The sequence below is a fragment of the Monomorium pharaonis genome, chromosome 1, assembly GCF_013373865.1.
Source record: "Monomorium pharaonis isolate MP-MQ-018 chromosome 1, ASM1337386v2, whole genome shotgun sequence".
Classification (NCBI taxonomy): Eukaryota; Metazoa; Arthropoda; class Insecta; order Hymenoptera; family Formicidae; genus Monomorium; species Monomorium pharaonis.
The window spans coordinates 5082014-5107719 of record NC_050467.1 but is presented as its reverse complement, the minus strand read 5'-3'; the positions used below and the strand labels follow the sequence as shown (position 1 = coordinate 5107719).

The 25706-nt window shown below is 42.1% G+C and overlaps 1 protein-coding gene across 1 annotated transcript in view; it reads right to left on the bottom strand.

Moving 5' to 3' along the window:
* The window catches only part of LOC105839068 (zinc finger protein 608), a 164913-nt gene extending 139603 nt beyond the window's left edge, over positions 1 to 25310 (bottom strand). Inside the window, exon 1 of the mRNA XM_036292450.1 lies at positions 23761 to 25310. The gene's annotated coding sequence lies outside the window, so the exon portion shown is untranslated. The remainder of the gene's footprint in view (positions 1 to 23760) is intronic.
* Positions 25311 to 25706: the final 396 nt, after the last annotated feature.

Here is a 25706-nt window from a genome sequence, read left to right as displayed (position 1 = left end):
GAGGAACAGAGAGAGGGGAATGAGCAACGTAGTAAGGAGCGCGTACTACAAGGCACTCAGGAATCTCCCCGGTTCCCTAATAGGCAGGTGACTGCCTGACTTGACTGCCGAGTGCTGGCGGTCTATCGGCCCGCCGGCAAACAATAATACGACAGACGCGAGCTGCCTGCCTGCCTACCTGCTTGCCTGCCTTCTTGCGCTGCTCTCTCTCTCTCTCTCTCTCTCTCTCTTCCTTCCTTTCTCTCTGTTTCTCTCTCGTCCAGCATGTATGCACACTTCTTTGCGCCGTGAGTAAATGCTCTGTGGCGTGCACGAATGAAAGATTTTATGTAAAGATGCCTAAACTCGTATAATCACCTTTATCCCCAATGCAGAACAATTCGAATGTCGTTGCTAAAGCGTTGATACCATTTTGGTGTATTTCGATTTTGCTGCTAACGATATCATCGAGAAAAACAATTTCCGTAATAATATTATATTGGCAAGTATTGATACAAGGAATAACTATTGCGTGTCTTGTATGTGAGACAAAAGAAGAAATATGAAATCACGGTACCGAATCACACGTTGAATTTTTTTTTTTTCGCTAAATTCTATTTAAAAGGGTGCAAAAATGCTCATTTCCAATCATGGCCATTTCGGTGCTCCGGAAAATGACGAAACGAAAACGAATCTCCCGGTCTGTAAATACAGCCAAGCCTTCTATTCAACGTTGGAATTTTTCGACCAATTATTTCGACCGGTTCAACTATTCGGGCTTTTAGCTTTTTACAGGGGGAATCAATTAACCCCTTTGTGACGCATCGATAAGCGCCATAAATGCACGCGCGGTACTAGGTTACTACCGCGACTAAAACCTTGATATTGGTCACGAAAGTCTATTCTTATCTCTATAGTCAGTATTTCAATCTTTATTTACCGCTACACGCAATACTAACGCAATCACTTCTAATTTTGCATTTTATAACCTTTATAAAGATTGAGTTCAACGCAAGACGAAAATGAGATAGATACGTTGAATGGTAAATATGTTAAGGAGGTTTCAGCACTACCTCCTATAGTCAATAAACATTTTATTCTTAAAATTATGTAAAACAATTAAAATAATATAGAAACATCAACAATATCTAATTCACTAAAATAATTACACGTAATTATTATTAATATAATGTTATTAAATATTATGTTATTATTATTAATATAATGTTATTAAATATTTTTTAAATGGCAAAATAAAAGTTATAATGAGATACTCATTTGATGGATCAATAGCAGATAATGTAATATATGGATATACATATCATTTATTATTATTATATCTTTAAAAATAATAAACAAAATGTAAGAAAACGTTTACAAATTAACATTTTTCATCATAAATTTATCATCTATTTACTTATTACGTCAAATATATAGTTATTATGTTTAATTTCGCAATATTACATTATTTAAGAATTGGTAATGTTGCATACATTTGTATTCAAACAGTGCCATAAACTTTTAACACTCAAAAATATTAAAAAAGAGAAAATGATAAGTTTCATCATCTTGTCATGCCATGTATTTTGCTTTTAAAATAATGAACACGACAAAATGTAAATAAATAATACCTTTTGTATATTTTTATACATATATCTGATTGTGAATCCAATTGTTTTATTTCACTTTCACAAAAAATAATGATGTATTAAAATATTTTAATTTTAACAGCCAAGTGACAATCGTACAAATATTATCATGTCATTGCACATGCGTTACTATTTGACAAATATTTTTGCTTTTTATCATCAAAAAATATAAATTTCTCTCAAAGTATACGGTCAATTTAAGTGAAGCTTTGTTATAGAACAAACTTAAAAGTTCACTCTGTAATTAGAATAATTTTTAATTTTAAATTAATTTAATAACTTTCTGTCTTTTATATGCAAATGTATCAAATTAAGAGAAAATCTGTGACATAAAATTCTGCGTATATTCGTAATATAAAATTTTATACATTTAAAATTTAATATCTTCAAAACAATACGGTAAAAGTTAATAAAATTTTTTCCCTAGATATTGTTGATATAATTAGCCTTTAAATTTTATATACATGTATTATAGACCCTTATCTTATTTCATCAAACGCTCTTCTTAATTTGATTCGAAATTTCTTCTGTTTCGTATAAAAATTGCTACATTAACGGCGCGATAAAAAGAATTTTTATTATGTAAACTTAATAGTTGATAATAAAATTCGTTTTGTAAATAAAATAAAACTATTCATCTAACATCTTCCGCGCAATTCTGTTCAGGTCAGCGGGCTTTTACCCTTTTACAAACGAAAGTCAATTAATCCCTTTGTCACGCATGGATACGCGCGATGTACGAACGAACGGAAGAATGGACGTTGAATGCACGATAATAGGTTACAGCCGGTAAAACCGTATATTTAGTTACAAAAGTCTAGGTAGTGCCCCACATTTAAATGTCAACGTCCAATTTTTACTCCGTGATAAAATTATGCAATTTCTGTATTATATTTCGGTTCTGTGTAGAAATATCTAAATACATAAATTTTTGAAACACAGTTGATTATTTCATCACACACAATCCTGTCTTAATGATAACAAATCGTGTAATCCCTTAATTTTCTATCATTGGCACTTTCTGCAATTTTCTTCTACTGAAGCCGCACACGTGTACGTAAAAAACTTTTATATTTGAGAGAGAAATTGCACACCAAGATACACTCGTAGATTTAATGACTATATTCACAAAGGTCGCACCAAGGAGCGGCTAAGATATCTCCCGAACGTGCCACGTAATTTTATCGATCCGATAAAGTGAAAATGAGATGTAAGTTTCCTGGTAATTTGCGAAATCAATTATCGGCTCGAATGAGAAAACGTTTCCGTGCGCCCGACAAGCGAGTGGGCGTATCGCCGTGCGAACTTTGTCGTTCAAGCGACAGCAGCGAATACACTCTGTACACGTAATATATGTGCACGTGTTATCCGACATATAGATATACGTACACGCTTTGCGTACCCGGTTGATAATCTCGCGCCGCTCCCGTCTCGCACGTGGGATATACTTTACGGCGCTGCCGTGCGTGCATGAGCGACAGCCGAAGAAGAGGAATCAAGACGCATCCGACGTGAACGAGTCGTTAATCAGCTTTACGAGCCGCGGATAATACATACCAACGCGGTTGCGTAATAATCGCTGGTCTTTTTTTTTTTTCCTACGCCGACTGGAAGGAACGTCGGTTACGACAGCGAATAGACTGCTAATAGATCGTAAATAAAAAGAAAATAATTCGTTAAGGTATAATTCTCCTTACGACAGATGACACGTTCGCTTAGGTGAAGCCGCGAGGTTCGAGAGAATTCCCGTTTGCGATACGACGACGACGATGAAATGACTCGCGAGCGAAATGCTGGGAAACATTATGAATGCTAAACTGTCTAAACAAGCCTCGAAACGAGCAAGCAAGCCGTCGGCCGGCTGCGCTTTTCACCGTCCGGATACGATCGATACGAACGGACCACACGGAAGGGGATATCGAGTATTTGACGCACATATACGCATATAATGCGGCGGCTCGTATACGCCTCCGGCCGCTCGTGCGGATCCTGCGGCAATATCGCGTATGCATAATACGAGACGGGATGTAACTCAGCCCGGGTACGCCGCACAATTAGTGTGCGCGCGGTCGTCGTGGGCCGCAACGACGACGACGACGACGACGACGCGCGTGTGTCGCCCAGCATTGCCGACGACGCCTATATTTGAATCGCGTCGGCGCGATGCGTGCATGCATGCGTGCGTGCGTGCGTGCGTGCGTGAATACGTGAAGCACAAACTATCGCCCCGCGGTGGCCCGAGTATAGTCGGCGCTGTCGCGTCTGTAATTGTGCTTTTCCATCTCCACGTTTCCATCTCCATGTATTTCGCGCAGAGAGAAGGAAGAGGCGGAGGCACAGAAATAAAGGCAGAAAGAGAAAGAGAGAGAAAGAGAAAGGGGAGAGAGAAGAGGAGAACGAGCGGGAAAGCCGATAACATATGCGTCTGTGACAGAAGTGGAGGATGATAGCGAGTATACGCTCGCTGGCACGGGAAGAAAGAGGAGCGAAAGTTACAAGAAAGAGAGGAAAGACTGCGCGCGAGGATGGACGGAGTATCGAATCGCCGTTGTGGTGCGAGCGAGTCGTAGCGGCATTACGTGTTCGCAGTAGGTGCGACTGCGACGGCAGGAGCGAGAAGAGGACGTTCTTCTCTATCTGGAAGGAAAGAGAGAGAGAGAGACAGAGAGAGAGAGAGCGATACGCTTGACGGAGAGGGACAGTCGGAACGAGAGAGAAGCTCCGAAGAAGACTGCAGGCTACGTGCGCCGAGAGCGACGAGGTGCGACGATACCGTGGCCGACGAATGCAACGAGGATACGGCGAGAGGATACTTCTTTTTTTTTCTTCGTTGCACTCGCGACGGAGCAGCTCACGCGAGTGTGTTGGCGAGGAAAGGACAGCGCGAGCAGACGTCAGTCGGTCGCTCTCGCGTAACGTGCGCGCGATAAGGACGCGCGACTGCACCCTCGCGAGGGTGAGAAACGGAGAGCGATATTCTCGCAGCGGGAGGAACGGAGAGCGACGCTGGGTGTTGCGAGGGCGGCGAGGAAGAACATTATAGCAGAGAGACGAAGAGAGAGAGAGAGAGAGAGAGAGAGAGAGAGGGACAAAGAGCAACGTCTTGCAGAAAGAAGAAGAGAAATACACGTCGCCAAAGAGGAGGGACTTGGACGAGAAGGATCGGAGAGAAAGAGACACGGCGGGAAGAGGCAGAGGTACGTCATCACGCGGAAGGAGAAGGTCTGAGAAAGATGAAAGAACCGTGATAGACGTAGTGTGTTAACGCGAATGGAGACGATAGTGTGGGTTGTAAGGGGAAAGAGAGAGCAAAACGAGGCCCATCGGCGGCTGTTTATCCATCAAGTGCCAAAGTATATAACGAAAACCGACGCTACAAATCCAAATGGTATGGCCGAGCTAATTAACGATGAAACACAATCTTACCGTCGATGTGCATAATCGATGAGTTATAACACTCACCGAGTGAGAGATGAGGAAAGAGAGGAGAGCGAGAGAAAATTTCATGCGCGCGCGCTCGATCCATGTGTGCGTGGTGTGTATACCTATATACGTGCATCAGCGTGAGAGAGAAGTGGAGAAAGGGAGAAACGAGACTTCCGCGCGCTCGCTCGCGCTCGCGCTCACGCACGGTCGATCGTTCCTGCCGGCGGCCATTTTGTGCTCGCCCGTAGACCCCGGCGTTCCCGACGACCCGCGACCCGGGGAAAATATTGGCCGGCGATTCAGCGCGTTCGCGCGCCGATTGAACGTTCGTCCGCGCGAGGCCGGGCCAGGTCGCGGCCGGCCGAGCGATCGGCCCGACGCGACGCCGGACACGGGCGTGTCGCGACGCCCGTCCCGGCCCGGTCGGGTTACGCGCCGACGTTCCGCGACACGGGACAATTCGTTTCACGTCGGGATTCCCTTCCGTGGTTCTCCTCTCCGTCCGCGGTACAGCCGGGCACGAAAGTACGCGAGAGCGCGCGGCGAGTCCTGAACATCGCTGCAGAGAAGTAAACTTGGCTAATCCTTGCGAGGATTTCGTGTGTACATACCTCCATCTACGTTGAAAAGTCTATGTATATATATATATAATATGTGTGACATTTCATGTATACTGCGCACGTGAACAAAATAAATCGTTTCCGCAAATATGCACACGAACCGATATTACGGTTTTATAATATTTCTCTTATTGTACAATCCTTATAGTGTTTATAAATGTATTTATAGAATTTCTTGCAAAGCCTAATTTACAGGAATCAATTGAGCGTAAACAAATATAAATAAGTAATTAGCTTTATTGAGTGCAGCGACACTCGTTCGTGCGCTCGTTTGCTTAATTTATTATTGTTAAAAAAAGAACATTATTGCTTGAAAAGTGTATATAATCTCAAATTTTTAATTAATTAAAAGCGATTATGTATTCAATCGACATGAATGATTAAATCTAATTGTTTAATTGGCGATATATATTTCATCGATGTATTTTCCATACAAAATTTAAAGATTTAAATATTTGATGTTATCGAGAACGAAGAGCCATTTATGTCATACCGGAATAAATGCACAGTTAATTTTAAATTGCCTGAAAAGATAAAATTCACACACATTAAAGTTCTCAATTTTCTCCGAATCGCGTTCCCTCGACGTGATATAAAAATACAATATGTAGAACGCGGAGAAAAAAAAAGATACAAAAATATCCATTAGTATGCGACTCAATACGCGATTCGGTGAACGATCATAAATTCAAAAGATTTATGAATGTCACCAGATTCCATATCCATAGAAAATCTGGATAACCTTTTTGGAGTCGATCCTTTGAAGCGTTCAAATACTACTAAACCAGCAAAAAGTTTCTAAAATGAATTATCTTACGCCATCGCGATAGTAATCTACAAATAAAGAGAGAGAGAGAAAGAGAGAGAGAGAAAATATTCCTACAATTTCTAAAATGCGATAGTCGTGTCAAATTAGGCTGCCGCGGATAATATATAGGAGCAAAAATAAGAGTAATAAACATGAGATATAAACTGCTTTACTACACTCTGTTCCCATTCTCGTTCGACATCAGCGTATTATAACACGCAAAGCTGCTCTCCCATCGCCAGATTAATATTAATGCCCGATCCGCCCTCTTCCCCGCCCATCCGCGAGCGCAGAATAATGCACGGTCTTCGTGCCGTTCATAAAAACGTATATCGTATCGAGCGATGGTGTCGAACCTTTTACGAGTGGAACATGAGCGGCGCGGTAAGATCGTACGGAAATCGCGACTGTACCGTTATGAGTTACGAGTGTGCCATTCTGCCGGCATGAATACGGGATGTCTTTTGGACGCGCTCCAGGAAGGCTTTTCAAATTGAATTAGAGAAAACGTTCGCCCGGGTGCTTCGTGTGCCTCGAGAAGGCTGTGGCCACCGCCATCGACGACGACGACGACGACGACGACGACGACGACGACGACGACGACGACGACCCTCGGCTGACGTTTTCGACCACGGGTTTGGGGAAGGGGCCCAAAGCCTCGGGCGAATAGCGCGGCGATTTAGGGTCGTCAAAATTCCCTTTTAGAAATGAAAGAATTATTATCGGGTAAATAAAGGGCGGCGGGAGCACAAAGGAGTCTATGTATGTGCGCTATTTGGTTGTATTTATCTCTTTCCGTTCCGGCGATAATTAAGGAATAAAGATTGCATGCAAGGTACTTGGAGCACTCACGAGAATTCCGGGAAAGTAAAAAAAAAATGTTAATATTCAGCTCACAGCCTTCTTCATGATTCAGATTATTCTCATTCAATTACAATACGAGAAACGAAGGAAACAAAAAAGTTTATTACATAAACTCCTTTTTTTCTGATATCTATATATATTATCCATGTATATATTATCCATTGGTATATTTCCATGTATCTTTTTTTGTTTTTCTCAAAAATTATTTTAAGATTATTTTAGGCTTAATAAAATCTCAAAATATATTAAATAAATTATATTATTATATAAAATATATTATTATATATCTTTTATAATAATATTAATAATATTTTTAATACATTTAATAACTAACTACATGAAACTATTTTATAAAAATATATGTTTGACATTTTTGCCGTCAAATAACATATTTTTCTCAGAATCTATATTTTCTTCAGCGATATATAAATTGTGTAAAATAAACACTAAATTTCGTTAAAAAAATTTAGAAAAAAACAATTTAAATTTTATCTTGGAGAGCAAATAACGAATCCGCCATTGGAGAAACGATGAAACGAGCATACGAGAAGGACGACACTTGGTGTAATCTCGGCAGAGATCGAAATATATAACGGGTTTCGACCCCACTTGTAGATTTGCCCGAGTCAGAAGATCGCTAAGTATAAATCGGACCTCTCCCTATATTGGGTCGCATTTCCATTTCAAGAGCAACGAGAAGAGGAGATCGTTCGCAGATTTTTCGCGTTTAATTTCGCGAACGGCGTATTCATCCAGACGAATATAATATTGAGTATTAATTCATTCGTGCGAATCGGTTTTCCCATCCGTTTTATTTCTTTTTTCTCTACATTGACGCACGACGCCAATGTAAGGCGAGAAAGATACAATCGATACATCGTAATTTTTTAGATAACATATTCATTCCAAAATTAAAGTTTAAAAAAAATTAATTAATTTAAATATATTTTTAATTAAGAGACGAATAAAACTTTAATCTTTATTGTCAATTTCAGATAAACGTTATTTTAATATACGAAAGTTCTCTCTCTCTCTTTCTCTCTGTGAAAACGATTTGTCGATAGCGTCACTAATAGAAACGACAATAACTCATCGAAAACGGGGAGGAGAGCGGCCTCCTTTATCAGCCACGAGGTTATCGTTGGACCGACCGCTTCGTGGCCGAGCATTAAAAGTCGCGTATTTAATCAATTGCTGATTACAATAATGTGTATATCGAAAGTGTTAATTAAGACTGAGCGCCCCCTGGTAATTGTTTCTTCGCGCTATATATCGGCGAGCGTGTAATGAGAGGAAACTTCCCGGAACGAGTATCTGCCTTGATTTAGTCGTATTTATCGCGTGCGAAATTCATATGCTTCCCTCCGAAACCGCGTGATAAACCCCCCTCATGATAAATTACTTTGTAAACTTGTGAAATATCTCCACACTGATATTTTAATCTCTTTTTAATTTCCAAACTTTAGTTATTCACTTACAAAATATCCAGTTTGTATCAATTTACCGATTTAGAGTGATCTAAATGTCGAACAGAAAAATATATATTTACATATATATACAATATATATGTCGCGCAGTGAACACTATGTAATCATACGATAACCTTATCGATCGCCATTGCCTAACACATCACGCTCATCCTTGAACCAACCAATTGGATCAACTTCGCTTAATGATAATTAATTTTTTTTTTTTTTATGCACTTGTAGCAACAGTTACGGTCTAAAAGGGCATACAAAAAATTATGCGCGTAAACGTGAGTTAATTAAATTTAACGATAACAGATTGACGTCGATGTTAATAAAGTACTCGAAATACTAACTGATAAAAGAACATATAATTCATCAGACATTCGATAAACCGTATTATCATATCGTATAAATCGTATCACTCTAATGCGAACATTTGCATAATCGTCGGTAAAAAAAGAAGAGCAGAGCGTACGCGTACAGGTAAAAATAATAATAAACAAGGGCATCGATATAATGGCGTATGCCAGGCAAATGAAAATTTTATATAGGTGGAAGCGTGCGCGAGATGCGGTCGATCTCACGACGGCGCGGCGTGAGATGCCTTCGTGAAGAATAAATAGAAGAGGCGAAGGAGGCAAAGAAGGAAAAAAAAAAAAGAGAGCGAGACGGAAAAAAAGTGGTACGTCGCGTCTCGGGCAAATTGCATTGCCGGTATAACGCTGTTCCGTGAATGCTTCTTCGTGCTCTCGGTGCAGCGGCCAGTAACGCCGGTATTAAGCCCCTTTCCCGATGCATCGTGACCCTTACATTCGCGATACGACTCCGGCGTAGAAAACACGACTGCGATTTTCTTGTCCTGCACTTATATAGCCGCCGTAGTATGGTACGTAGTCCCAGTTTAAACAAGCGAACTACGTTTCGGTTCGTTTCAGTTCCTTTACGGAAACCCACTTACGTCAATCAGGCCTAAAGTGGAGGCACGTAATATATGTGATTTCACAGGTCTCGTCGCATAAAAAAAAAAAAGGAAACAAGAATATCCCGAGGAATTTAATCGTGTGTGTAATACGTCGAAATTACGTTGACACGTAAATAATTTATAAGAGTTCACTATAAAACAAGTATATTCGCGCGATAAAAGCGGCACGCGATTTCTAGGACACCGTGTGTACACAGATGCATTGGACGTCTGCACGCGCGACTTGTAAGATATTTGCAATTTACATTGGCATATATCACGCCGCACCAGGAATTACGACTGTGTAGTCGTTTCGCAACAGTGTCAGTATTTACCGGTGGCTATCGCTTCGTCCAATTATACACGGTATCATACGCGTCACGTCGTAATTATTGGCATTGCCATTGTACGCAGCGGCAAACAGTCGTCCGACTGGCATTTGCATGATTGCTGTATATGAAGATCAAATATCGATACTCTGCCGTCGTTGTCATTGTGACGATGCGAAAAGAAAAGAAAATATCGCACATCGAAAATACAAGTTGTACGGTGATTACCGATTACAAAAAAAAATATCCTTGACTCTCGTGTGTTTCTTTGTAGTAAATTAATTATATTTAATTAAATTAAAAATCTGAATCTTTAACTGGACGTTAAAGAACCGTTGTGCTACCAATATGAATGCGCCGAGGAACTTTTAAGTATTCTTAGATCTGGCTTTACGATGTCTCAAAAATTTGAGGCGGCCGTAAAGGAAGGTTACATAAAGCGCACTTTGTGCGGTACAGCCGATGCGAGAGGTATCGCGGGATCGCGCGCGCGCGCAAAAACCGCGCGGATGCAACCGCGTAATTACGCGAACGCGAGAGCGGATAGCCGGCTTGTTTTTTCGACATAATTGAATTCTGGGATAATTGATCAGGACCGAGCAGCGAGTGAGCCCGCTCGTCGGATCCTCCGGGGCACGAAACACACTCATAATTATTAAACTTCGGTACTGTTATCGGGGTAGTTCATGATTATTACCGTCGCATAATTTGCCGACAATTAGCGCCGGGAGCAAAGTCTGCGCTGCATACGATAAATATATAGTGTAATCGCGGAGCCACGTTGTTATGCGCGCGGAAAGGAGTATCGTTAGAAGCTGCCTTGGAACTATTTACCGGTTCTTATTTCATAATAAAGATTGATGGTTACAGTTCTTCGATAAACTTGCCCTCATATTTCAGGCAAATCAGACAATGAAAAACCGCTTTTAATATATTTCCGTAGGCTTACGGATCTCGAAAAGATTTAGCGAGGTGATTTTACCGATCGAATATTTTTCATTGGTACGTCGATATATTTAAGAACCTATTCAATTTCCATATTACGTACTTTACAAATTACAAATAGCCATTGCTGAAATCTCGCATTATGATTTAAATAATTGTATACTTTATAATTAAATAAATTACTACACAAAGAATAATGCTCAAATCTTAAAAAAAAAAGAAAAAAATGTACATACATATAAAAATTAAAATTACAATAATTTAGCTTATATTTCAATATAATCATCCGAGACTATTAGAAGCTGTTATGTAACGCGGACGTAACGTAACGATATACGATATTAAGTTTCACCAGCATATATAAATTTTATTATTAACTGAATTTACTATATCAATTCTAAAAGGCCTATCATTGGAAAGTTCTTTCAATCGCACACGCGCGCGCGCGTGTGTGTGTGTGTATGTGTGAGAGAGATCAAACAGGCAGAACGCAATAACTCACGCATCCGTCTTAGAGCTGTCGTAACCGCTTACGTGCTCCAAACGTTCGCCGCATTGCTCGACAATAGGGATGGGGGATATGTTGCCCGTAACGAATGATACCCAATTACGCGAAAAAAAGGCAGGAAAAGAACGTGATTTCATCATGGTCGCGAGTACAATGCAATCGCTCCATCATCGCTAAACGTGTCAGCGCCGGCGTAAAGATCGACAATGTACAGGGTGACCGGCGCAAAAAAGTCCAAAGACACGAACGGCGATATCTTTATCGAAAGCGAGATTGTTTCTTTTCGAGGAGCGACATGTTTCGCAACTTACATATCAATCCTCGAGAGAGAGAGGGAGAGAGTACTTTAATATCTTAATATCCATAATGTAACGGAACAGGTTGATTATTAACGGTTCGATAAGATCGGTTACGATATTATCTTCATGCAAGTTTATAAGTTGACGATGGTTATTTTTCTCTCTCTCTATCTTTTCCGCCGCACAAATTATTTAACAGCGATCTAAATAAGTCTAATGTGACGTGTATATACATATGCCTTACGATAAATTATTTATCGTGTGTCTTTTACATAGCAAACATCATGCGGACGATATGTAGACAGGTCACGTAGACGCGACTTTATAGTCTATATCGCATACTATTTGCAGTTCAACGCGATTCCCATCATAACATTGTCGGTTCATTCAAAATACCGCAAGCAATATCGATCTCGGAGCCACGTTTACTCATCCGTGTCGCAAATAAATTTCAATCTGTCCGTAACATGAAGTTAGAGAGAATAATACCGATATAGTCGAGCATGAAATAGACCATGAAGAAATATACTTTCGAGCGCACGGCACGTTACTTTTAATATCCGATTACAAATCTATTTAACATGTGTATCCTCTTACCGAGTGCTCCAGAAAGAGAGAATACTGTCTTCCGACAATTGTATTTTCTGTTACCTTACAATACAATCCATGCGAAAAACGCAGAAAAAATGTCTTGCAAATAAATCAAATATAACTTCATAAACAGTATCAAATAATACTTGTAATTTCTGGCGATGCAATTCATATTCGAAATGTACAGAGAGAGAATCGTCTCTCAGAAATTTGTGGTAGTCGTGGAACTACAAAAAGTTTTAACAATAATATTTTACTCCAATTTTAGTACAATTTTACTAAACTTTTAGTGTAATCCTACTTCCATTATTTTAAATTCTAAGGGAAAAATTTCGTGTACGAACAAAAAAAATGCCAACGGTAAATAAATACGTAAAAATTTTAATTTTATCCTCGTAAATTTGTAGTAATATTTTTACGGACGGAATAGCTAAGGTATTCTTTTGAGAGCTAAACGCCTCGTTATTAACGACTAACAATTTTACGCTCCACCCGGAAATACACGAAAGTTGACGACGCGAGCAATATCACGATATCAGGATATCCTTTCGGAGAGCGTTAGCGCCGCTCCGAAACGCGCTTTGAGCGCTTTAACGCCTCGTTAAACGACGCTTTCCGACGTCGTTGACGACGATGCAGCGACGTCACCGACGATGATGAGCCCAACGACGACGACGACGACAACGACGACGACGGCGGCAATGACGATGAGAAACGCTAATTACTCCCGGCGCGAGAACCGTTTCGGTTCACTCGACATCGTTATGTCGCCGACAATGGCCGATTGTATCGTGGCGGGCGTGCATACGCACTTGTCACTTCCGGTCTGCTCGTCCCGTCTCCGTTTATCGTTAATCAACTTAATTAATCGGAATCACATTGCTCTCCCCGCGCGCTTTTGCGCCTGCCATTAACGCGCCCGCCCGCGCCCGCGCGAGCGCACTAATGGGAACGATAATATCGTTCCGTCAAAGAGAAAATCTTTTTTGTTCTTTATCAGAGTCCCTTCTGTCGCGCCCGGCATCGATAAAGCGAAAGGATCTCTATCGGCGATCCTTTAATTTAATTACTTGCAGGATTTCGCGCACCGGAAGATCGTTTTCTTTTCACTTTTACGGCCAAAGAAAGGAAAATACTTATTGCAAAGTAAAATTAACTTATTGCAAAAAAAAAATCAAGTGCAATAACATTCAGTTCGATACGTGAAAAATTATAAATACGCGTAATCCCAGACGGGTTGTCGATAATATGGAAATCTGAAACATATTGCGTGATATAATATATAAATAAACGATTCTACGTTATCTTTCCGTAGTATATCAAATCTTGTTAGCTGTAGTATATCGATAAACGATGAGCTTTTTATCGCTGATTTTTATCCAAATTATTTATATAAGCCTGCTTGCGTTAAAAAAAAAAACTCGTTTTCTGTCGGAAATTTAAACATTTATATCACGCCGGTTGAATTCGGCAATGACTTTAATTATCCATATCAATATATAGCTTGGAACACGCAACTATAAATATGCAGCGTGTGGTCAGAGACGCGGAATTATAAATACCTATGCGAAATTTGCGGAAAGCCAGAAAGCTATAAATATTGATGATAACGGGTTAAAGCGCTTCGCTCCACCACGCACGTAACAGATGTAAAAGTTTGCACATTGTGGATTACAAATATCTGGAATTTTTCAAATGTCAATATTACTTGCGAAACCCATGTAATAACAACATCATATTTATTTAGAAAGCGAATAAATGAATGAAGGAATCGTGAAGAACGCTACTTGAAATAAAAATATATACAGAATTATATTTGATAAATATATATGTGTTAAAAAAAAGAAATATGCAATTTTACACATACAGATTCTTCGGGCGGAAAAACGACGAGGGCCTGGATTAATTCCGATATAATACCGTCTGCGTGATATATGTGCGCGTTATATGCGCGCGTATCAGCGCGAAGGTATGCGTGCACGCATAACTCACGCCTATCTCTCTGGCCTTCCGAGCATGTCCGTGGTATACTATCGCGAGCCGCGGAGGGCAAAGTGCTGTTTTAAGCTCTGCACAAAAATAAGAAGCCTTTCTCCGTCGGTTGTAATTTTAAAATTATTTGTAAATGAAATAATCCGAATAAGTTTAGGAGAAAACAAATTACATAAAGCAGATAAAACATATTAATACCGACAGATCCGAAATAAAAATAACACCTTACCTTACTACTATAAAATATATGTATTCGTACTATATTAAAAAAGATTTGCATCGCTTAGAATGTTACGTTACCTCACTGCCGTTTTCACATTTCGAGTATTTGTATTAAAAATCGTTGAAATGAATATCGTCACACGTATAACGCGCCGTGGTTATACTGCCGTGAATATATTACCAATATGTTACACCGATATCTTTTGAATAAATTTACATAAGAATCGTGAGAAAGAGAGAGAGAGATCGAAATGGGAAAAACACAATCGTGATTAGTGATAAAAAGAATGATGTAAAATCAAAACGAATAGAATTATCAGCGCAAAGGAGGCTCTCGATTTATTAGGCTCCCGGTTCAATCGTTTTTTCATCGCGCGCCATTCTTGACGCCGGGGACGACGTAAGGGCCATCGCGATGGATCAAATCGAGCACTTAAAGGGATTGCCACGAGTATATCGCGCGCCAGAAAAAAAAAGAAAGAGAGAAAGAGAGAGGGAGGCAGTCACTTAGTTTAATGAAAAAAATGAAACCACACTAAAGGCGAATTTACACGGTTCACTCTCGCCTTCGATGATTATCCCGTCCAAATCGGCGAAAGGGAATGCATCGGATTAATGAGATTTCGTTCTATCGGAAATCTGCATCGGTGCACCTTTAACGATCATATCATATAAGTCAGTTAAAGTGAATGAAAATAATCAATGTCTATCTTGTATCGAAAAATCAATTTCGAATTAGAAACATGAAACTATAAAGCACTCGTCCAATTGGAATGTTTATTTAGTACACAAAGTATTTTTTTAAAAATCCTCTTAACTCTTACGTCGAAACTGTATTTTTGTTAAAAATCATATATCGCCGGAGCCTTTTCATTATTTCTCTCCTACGTATTATTCTTCCTACTAATTTTCAGCCGACTGTTTTTGCTTCTTTCATCTCCTCTCGAAATGAAATAATATTTACGTAAGGTATATACTTTCGAGAGGGTGATTGTCGAAGATAGACCGTGTAAATTCGACTTAAGGCTCGACGGGCTCCTTAAGGGACCCTTCGTCCCGCGTCTCGGCGTAGGCAGGCGTCGATGCGAAACGGAGGAAAACTTTTATTAAATCGGTCCTCGTGGAGTACGGGGCCGATAATTACTGGATGGAGCATCGTGTTCACGGGAGCGAAACGCCGTCGAGAGAAAACTTACGTAATCGCAACGTGCACTTTACGAGCGGAGGCCAGGCAATCCCGCGGATTTCGACCTGCGGAGAAAGTACAAGAGCAGAGATAGAGAAGGTACTTTTTATGCTGCTGAATCAACTATGCGCAAGATTTGTGAAACCGAGCTACAGCTATTAATCAACACCGGGAAAAATGAGCTCTTTGTGCCGTACTCATCAAGTGAAGAGAAAAGTTTAATTAGTTTAGTTTTATCTTAATTTCATTTAATTTTCCTTAATCATATTTATACGATATAATATATTAAAAGGGTTTGTTAATCTATACCTGACAGAAATGTATGTGAGGACACGCAATAATTTAATTTTAAAATTAAGTCACGTTTTGCAGCAGAAAAAACATAGCCTATTACAGCGCAATGGGTTTTGTAATGTATTCCAATTCCGCAATATAATGTAATTACATTTTATAATTGTTTAATTTGAGGGCCCAACTCGACAGATGGCGATCGATTCAAGGTACAGTAATACTACTCGGTACGTCATTGTCGCGGGACGATGATACAATCAAGAAGATGTATTAGAAGCATCGTTGTACCTAAGCGCCAATGCCATAGCATAGAGTGATACATATACAGGTTGCACGGGTATACACCATCATAACTCCGCGGACCGAACTATGCATCAGCGTTCTAATTAATCTAAACAATTAGCCGCATCGTATGATATCGCGACATGTCACGTAGCGCACAGCAGCGTTACGTCACGTAATATCTATAATAAACTGCGCCGCATATCAGTTTCCATTAATTATACCATAATTATAAGCATTCTAGCCGAGGCATTCCCAGCAATTTTGATGAAATATATAGTTGAGCGCATAACGTTGTCGCGCTAAACTCGGGAGGTATACACAACTCAAATATTAATGCTGTGGCCGCATATCGTTTACATTGAAATTAACTTGGCCGCAACATCGAGTGATTATTTTATGATAATGTCACCGTCGTGTATAATAATTGCAAGTAGACACGGGCTTGACTTGCAAACTTCGCCGTCCGTTGATGAGTTTCAAAAACGTCGTCGAAACTCGGTGTATTATTTTAATAGGCAGTATTATTAAATTGAGATAATTGACAACACCGTGGATCATACCGTAATTACGTTACCAATCTTCCCCCTCCCTCGGGCCGGTGCTACTATGTTTAGCGTATTACGTGATTGGAGGAGCAAGTAAACTGCCACGCGAAGAATCCCGACGCGCGGCGCGCTCGCATGAATTTATGGCCACCCTGTATTATCGTATACACACTAAACTCCTACGTGTACGGTATACACAGGGGCTGTACATCGCGCGTCTCTCCGCGCGGGTTGACTAAACACACGAAATCGCGCTTCGTGCCTGGAAATTCTCAGATTCTCAATGGACAGGTCGTAAATCAACGAGACATAACGCGAAGGAACGCGCGGCGCAACCAACGCGGTGCAACGATGCGTTTCATTATACCAGCATTAGTAGCGGTCGCGTAAACGTGTGTGCGACAAATTAATATATTGTGCGTGTACATACGTACGCGTGCACAACGTGTACGTGTGTGTGTGCACCGTGCAACCGTAATACATACTTAATTACCGTGAGCATGTCCGATAATCTGGAAGATTAGCGTGGCACGGCGAAGCTTGTTCTCGACTTCACGGCGAGCGCACATTCGTTGATTACGTAAAACGATTAGTGGTTAATGTCAATATTTTGTAGTTAAGAATCAATCTCTCACTCTTTCTCTCTCTCTCTCCCTCTGTAATATTAATTTGCAACAATTCGAAAAATTGATTAATTCGAAACTGTTATTAGAAAGATTGCATTTAATTGTTAATATATGTGCATCAACTACAGAGAGAGAAATATCGAGGTATTGAGAATCAAATATTTCTTATGTGACGTTTTCTTCGATATTTATTGGTTATAAAAAAAATTATTTGTGAAAACAAAATATATATTTCTATATGAAATACATCTCATTTTTCTTGTTAATTGGTTTATGTCCTACAAATAAATTTTTTTAGTAAAATAAATATTATGTCACATAAAAAAATTTCGAGTATTTTTCTCTAATAAATGGTTTATTTAAAAAGGGCAAATTAAGTGCTCTATTTCTAGCAAATAAATTATTTATTTTTGCGCCCATTGGATGTTATCTCTTTAAGTAAGATATATAAAAAAATATATATATTTCGGAAGTATATTTCACAGAAATGTATATTTCATTTTCACAAATAAATTTTTTTGTAACAAATAAATATTTAAAAAAATGTCACAAGAGAAATATTTGGTTCTCAATACTTTGACATTTTTCTCTCACTGTACAGCAACTCTTATTTGCCGTATTATCCTATTAATTTATTGTTTCGAGAGTGTCTTAATTATATGTTTATTACTTGAAATTAAACTTTGACCTGGTAATTTAAATTATGGAAGCAGTCGTTATATATTATATATTATAATTTTTAGTTGAATGAATTGCTGAATTAGTTAAACGAATTAATTGAATAAAATTCTGCTATTGTTAGATTACATTATATATATTATACATTAATAAAATTCGACTATATTATATATGTATAATTCTATTATAATCATAATTCTCATCTGTTAAAGAAATGAAACAGTCTTGACTATCTTGAGCTACATTTTGAGAGTCTCAAAGACATTTACATTTATATTTCTTCGATTTTCAACTTACGTAACGCAATCGTCTAACTATTAACAAATTTCACTATTTATAAAAACTATGTGAAAGGATTCCATCAAAAAATGGATTTATGTAATTCTCTCTCGGCAAGTGTTAGTTTATTTAAGCCAATTGTGCCCCGTGTGTTTTATTGCATGCAGAAATACCACAAAGAGACGGCCAACAATAATAAAGCGTAATATCACGGTCTTCTCTCTCTCTCTCTCTCTCTCTCTCTCTCTCTCTCTCTCTCTCTCTCTCTCTCTCTCTCTCTCTCTCTCTCTCTCTCTCTCTCTCTCTCTCTCTCTCTCTCTCTCTCTCTCTCTCTCTTTGTACGTGTTATCTACCTGATGAGGTTATTTTTACAGAGTTGATTCGACGCATCATCATTTGTATTTTCGGAACCCGCGTCGGCAAGCCGCATTTTCCGTCTGCAATTACACGATAAATAGTCTATAAAGTACGCGTTCGTATAAAACGCGTAATAACGCCCTGTCGAACGGCCGGCCGTCGCATGCACGTTAATGGCTACTACGTGTAGCAGCATTAGCGACTACATTAATCGATAGCGTCGGTAGTCGGAGTTTTAAATAGTGTTTTAAACCCCCCGCCCGTACGGTCGTCGCACTTTTCTCTCGAACACACATACACACACAGCAGCGGGATAACTCGTAATTCCACCGGTAGTAGGAATTTCTCGTGCGCGCACGCTGTGTTAAACATCGACACTCGGCACGCCAACTTTCTAGAAAACTTAAGAATTATTTCTGCACGGTCTTGTTGAACGGTTGAAGAGCAATTACTACACTGTCAGCGGGTAGTCTTTGTAGTCGGGTATACGAATGCTCGAGTCAATTTCGCGAAGACATTCAGAAACAATAGAACTCGCTCTTGGAATCGAATATTTCGACAAAACCCAAAATAGACGACCTCTTCTGTTATTCTAGAAAGTCCGCATTACTGTCCATCGTTAATAATAATAATAATAACAATAATGTGAGGATAAGTGTGTTTACAGTGAGGCACGCTCGCGCGGCTACGTACACACGGAGCGTGATTTATAGAGAGCGGCGTAACACAGTTTTCCGTCGGGTCGTTGTCGGATTTAGCAAACCCGCTCCACGGAGCAGAAATCGACGCGCGCGCGCGCGGATCTCGGCGAACGAAAAAGCAAACGAAAGAGACGCATTTGGAAATGCGCGCGAGGCAATGTTACCGTTCCGCGGAGTTAATACCGCTGTTAGTCGCGGCAGGAATGTTTTATTCCCCGGCAATTCCGCGCGGCGCGGCGCGGCGCGGCGCGGCGCGGCGCGTCGCGTTTATAACCGGCCGCCGCCGGCTCGTAAAGAGAAGCCGAGGCGGAACATTACGCGCGCCGTGCACAATATCCCCGGCGCGTATCTCGTTGCACGCGCCGTATCAGATTGGCGGCCGCGGCCGCGGCCGCGGCGGCGGCGGCGGCAGTGAATGCGCGTTTTCTGTGTACGTTAAGAAGAAAGGAGGAAGGCCCCGTGTGCGCGCCGATATATCCGACGGCGTTACTCCGACACACAACCGGTATATGCGGAGAGGTATCGATATCTGCCTCGCGTATCGCACGTACGTACGTGCGGGCGTGCGTATTTAAAAAAACAAAAAAAAAAAACGACAAAGTACGAATGTATAAACGACGATCGATCATACGATTATTAGATGATATCGCGCGAACTAATACGTGGGCGTTCGTTTCCGTTCTTTCGAAACTTGATATAAATTGATGGAAAGCGAACCGATTGTCAATTTAATATCTAAAGCGATCGACTCGGGATGTGTTTTTGAGAAATTATGTCTCGCTTCGACGATCAATTTTGTAGGTGCGAAGCGCAATATTCGTTCGTTATTGATTTTATAATAATTTGTAACCGCACGGAGAGAATTTCTCTCTTAAAATTTACCCTCAAAATCTGGTAATTGTGGGATAATGTGTGACCTCGAGGAATTTCGCTATACTTTTTAGTAAAATTTACTATACTTTTAGTAAATTGTATTAAAAGCATGGTACATTTCACTATACTTTTAGTAAATTTTACCAAAAAGTATAGTAAAATTCCTCGAGGTTACACATTATCCCACAATTATTGGATTTTGAGGGTAAAATTGAAGAGAAAATTCTCTCCGTGCACGAATGAGAATAAATATTTCTTATATTTCTTCAATTTTACGTCAACTTTGTACAAAATTAGAAGACCACTGGGAAAAGGATCAGATTTATTAAGTTAGAAAAAAATAACATAATTCATCTGTCACTAGTGCAAACTTGTTTAAATAAAAGTTGCCTCTTATACCCTTTTAAATTCAAAACTACATTAGAGAGATGTAAGTTGCCGCACACACAAGTTTGCCATACATTTTTATCTCTTTTGCACAATAACGCGCGCGATATAAAAGAGATCGTATTTTTCAATACGAAAAGAATAGCGAATGCGAGTTTTGCTTCTCTTTCAAATAAAGTTTGCGCGCTACAGAAGTTTATTCAAGAAGGTATCTATCTCCCTATTCTCTGTATGCGCGTGCATATCCCGAGAATCGTGTCTTCTCTCTCTCTCTCTCTCTCTCTCCCTCTCTCTCTCTCTCTTTCTGTCTCTCGCAGCGCGTGCACGCGTCAAGTATCGCTCCCACGCAGCTGGACGGCGACACGCGTGAGTAACCTACCTACGCACCGCATTTTCGCTCGCGATGCGAATGCGAGTGCGAGCGAGCGAACGCAAGCTCCGCCTTGAATGAATTCTCGTCGTCGTCGTCGTCGTCGTCGCCTCGAGCGAGACTCGTGCGTCGCCTCTGTGTACGTACACGCGCGGCACGCGTGTCTGCGTGCCTGCGTGCGTGCGTGCATCGCTGCGTGCGACGAACGTATCCCATCCGCTGATGGAGGACTGTTAGCGCCGAACGGCGATCGCTCGCCGTTATTTCGTTATTGCGCGAATCACGTTTTATTGGAGGGATCTCCACTCCATTATCTCCGGCGCGTACATTTTCCATTCGACGTTTCCGCCCGAGTTATCGCCGGCGTCGATATCAAAGGTTGAAATGCCGGCGCCAAGAATACACCACCTACCCTACCCACCTCCTCTATACCGGCTGTACCACTCGAGCCTCACAACGGAAAATCAAACGACACGCGCGCACGGAGAATATGCCGGAAATTTATTCGCGCGTTTCTCGGATAGATATCGCAAATAACCATATATTTCCCAGGCCAGATGCAAGCGCGCGGGGCGTATATATCGATACCTTCTCGTTGATATCGATCACCGTATTCCCACGTTTATTCCCGCCGTTCCTTTCTATCGCGTTCTTACTTACGCCTCTATGGCTCCTCTCGCACGGCGATTCGAAAGCAGGAATTCTCTTACGTCTCGGGGTTTCTACGTTTTGAATGCGAATTATGTGTGCGTGCGTGCATGTGTGCGATGCGTGTGCGTGCCTGCGGCAGGCGTGACTATCGTGTTCGCGTTTGCCCGCGAGAGACACATGCGGCCGGTGGTCGTCCGCACGCACGCACGCACGCACGCACACATACACGCGTGGTCACGGTAGACCAGCACTCTCACGCGATACCAGGGACTTCGCGCGGAGTATCGAGTTTGTTGAAATAACCTTTTCGCGTTCGCGCAACGCAAACTGTTATCCGACGGGAATCCGAAAGCCCGCAATGGGTTAATAGCAGTTTTTTAAGCAATACACGCGAACGACCGACGGATTCTCATCTGTCACGGACGAATGCTCTCGGCCGCTTCTCGCGTCTGATTCCCGTCGGCAAATCGATGCGATTAAATCGCATTTGAGATATCTCGATATACCTAACTCCCAGGTGAAATCACGAAACTTATTATGAATGTATTTATATAGAAATAAAAGGATGATAGCTAAGATGGATTTTTGAAGTAACAAGTAAAAATTCTTATTCTTACTTTTTAAGCTGTTAAATACTTATATAAGAAGCTGAGAATGTGAGAACGATGTGTTAATGTAAGTACAAAATTATAGTAAAATAAACAATATTAGGTAAAAATTGATTCATATATAAACACATATTGATAAATAAAAATTTTATTTATCAAAAGCGGAAGGTAATTTTAAAGCTTAAAAATATTTTTTTTGTGCGAATTATAAAATTTTTAGTAGAAAAATAAAACATAAAATAATCTAAAAAAATGTATCCAATAACAAAAGAAAAATTCGAATTAGCCAAATATTTTTTTCCGTGCAAAATCAGATTCAGTAGATTTAAAAAATTACGAAAAAACACATTTTAATAAATTATTATTTCATCATATGTATATATAAAATCATTTATATTGATTTTAAGTCGCTAATGCAATTGCTTCTCCTCTTCAAAAAATGCACACGCGTCCTTGCTAAAGACAACATATTTGCACGCGCGTATTAAAATCCACGTAAACGGTGAAGCTTGTTCATTAGGTAATCTCTACGAATTTATTCGTGTATACATTGAAAGGACGATAACGATAGTTAATCAACCGTTAAACACGCTAAGTGCACTAACGTATTCTCTAGAGCAGGATTATTGCATTAACGTTTTAATAACGAGGTGCCATTATCACCTCGGACCCGCGCGTTGAACACGGATACAAATCCGAAGTTCATCCTGCGTGGCAAAAAGTGCAAAAATCGCACTTTCCACCTACCTCCTTTTAGGCCTAGTCAACAATCGATACGTCAATGTCGGGGGACGAGAGCAACGTATCGCCACACAGAACCGGAACACCAGAAGTTACTTACGTACACAGACGCAGGGTGTAAAACAAGAGCCGCCCGTTTCCACACGCATACACGAATACACGATCTATACGGACGGCTGAGAGGCAACGTCGCGTTAAGCATTCAAAGCGAAAACGATCGAAATCGAACGTCTTAATTAATCTTCACGCGAGCAAATAAATAGAGGGGATTGCCCGGTGTACCGTCCGTTTCTCAAATTGATTCTCCCGAGAGCGAAATTTTAAATACGTAATCAAGGCATTTACAAAATTAAGATGGCGTAAACAAAGATGGCGTGTACACAATCAAACAACCACCGGGGGGAAAAATCGATTTCGAGCGGAGCTCGGTGGGAGGGAAGGGTTAAGCTCTCTCGGCTCGCATAGCTTCTCAGCTGCCCACACGGCTGAAGAAGAAAGAGAAGAGAGAAGAATCACTTACCGTCGCCGCGTGGTCGGCCAAGGCGGGTGCACGCATACACCCGGAACGACGACCGGCCGGGGGCGCTCCTCTCCCCGACCTCTCCTCCCGACGGCGCGGCGTGTCTCTCACCTCTTGGCGTCGTCCTCCCCCGATACACGCGTTTCAGAGATCCCGGGGGTAATATCTCTTCCGCCTCGTGCCGTATATAATCCAAAACGTCGGAGCCTCACCTCGCGACCCTGTTCTCACGCACGTACACACATATAGAGACACACAGACGAAGCACTGCCGTCGCCGTCGCCAAGGAACTCCGTATCCCGGACTCGGTTGTTCTCTCGCACCACCGGGCGGCGGATACACCCTCCTCTCCCCCTCCCGATCGAGCGCGGCCGTTATTACTTACACCATAATTTCAAACACCGGATTCTTTTGCCGCCTGTATCGCTATCTCCCTTCTTTCCCTCCCCCCAACTCCCGCTCGGTCGCACTGCTGCTCCTTCGGCTCTCGCGCGTGTGCGTGCGTGCGTGCGTGCGTGTGTGTGTCGCGCCGCGCACCGTGCACCGCTTCTCCGCCGCCGGCCGTTACGCCCGGCAAAACACACGAGAGACACACACACACACACGCAGGGAACGACGACGACGACGACGACGACGAGCCGAGCACTCCGCGACGCGGCGATAACGGACGACGGAGAAGGACGCGAGCACCCGACGCCGGCGTTTTCCCCCGCGAGCCGCTGCTGTCGCTGCTCTCCTCCCGAGTTCGCCCGCGGTTCGCGAACTTTATTGGGCTCCGCGCGTCGCGGAAATGTCGCGGCACGCACAACAAACAAACGCGTCACCGAGCACGCACTTTTGCTCGCTCTATCTCTGTCCGCGCCGCGCTCTCTCTCGATCTCACGTTCGGGTCGCAGCCCGGGCCGCGCTATCTTTCTCTCGCTTCTCTCTCCCTCTCCCTTCCTCCCTCTATATCCTTCTCGCTCAGTCGCTCTTCGTAGAACCGACACTGCTACCAACTCGCCTCCGCCTCCGCCACCTCCTCCTCCTCCTTCTTCGTCGACTCGCACTCACACGCGAAAAACGTTACCGAAGTGTACGAACGGCCAAATAGTCACGACGAGCTGCTGCTGCCGCTGCCGCCGCTGCTGCTGCTGCTGGCTGCTGCTCCTTCTCGTCGGCGACGCCGTAGAGAGAAGCACGCACACTCGCACACTCTCTCCTTTTCTCTCTCTCTCTCTCTCTCACACACATACACACACGCGCGCACTTTTCTCCGTTTCGTCGCTCGCTCGTCGGTCGTTCTCCTCTCGCGCGCGAGACAGTGTGGGGACACACCCGGGTGGTTTTCGTCGTCGGTGTCGTCTCCGCGCACTCGATCGGCTTTGCGTCGTCGCCGCCGCGCGACGCCCCTCGCTAAACGCCGTGGACACACACGCGGGCACACTCGGAGGAGGCCGCCGCGGAGGATTTTGCGAGACGCGCGCGAGAGGCTGGCGGAAAAAAAGACGCACGGAAAGAGAGAGAGGTATACACACACACGCTCCGCGCGCCTCCCTTCTTGTCACAAAGCACTCACGGCGGACCGCAACACATGGCTACGACGGGGCCACCGCCGTGATCGGGACTGCTCGGTGGCGCTCGGTGGCGCTCGGTCGCGCTCGCCGCCAGGGCCGGCCGTCGGGGGCGCCCGCGCCGCCGCCGCCGCTGATTCCCGCGCGCCCGAGAATCGATCTCCCTCGTTGCCTCTCTTCGCCTTCGCGCGTTTCGAGCCACCCCTTTCGACCTTTCGATAATACCTAATTACCTTTGGGGATGCCGTGACGATTTCCAACTTTTTTTTTTAGCTAACGTTGCGAGGTCTCAAAGATACTTCCGAATCTTAGATCCTGGAATCAAAATGAACAGATTTTCATGAAACTTTGTAGAGAAGTTTCAAATTAGTGATATAAATTGACTGTCGAAAT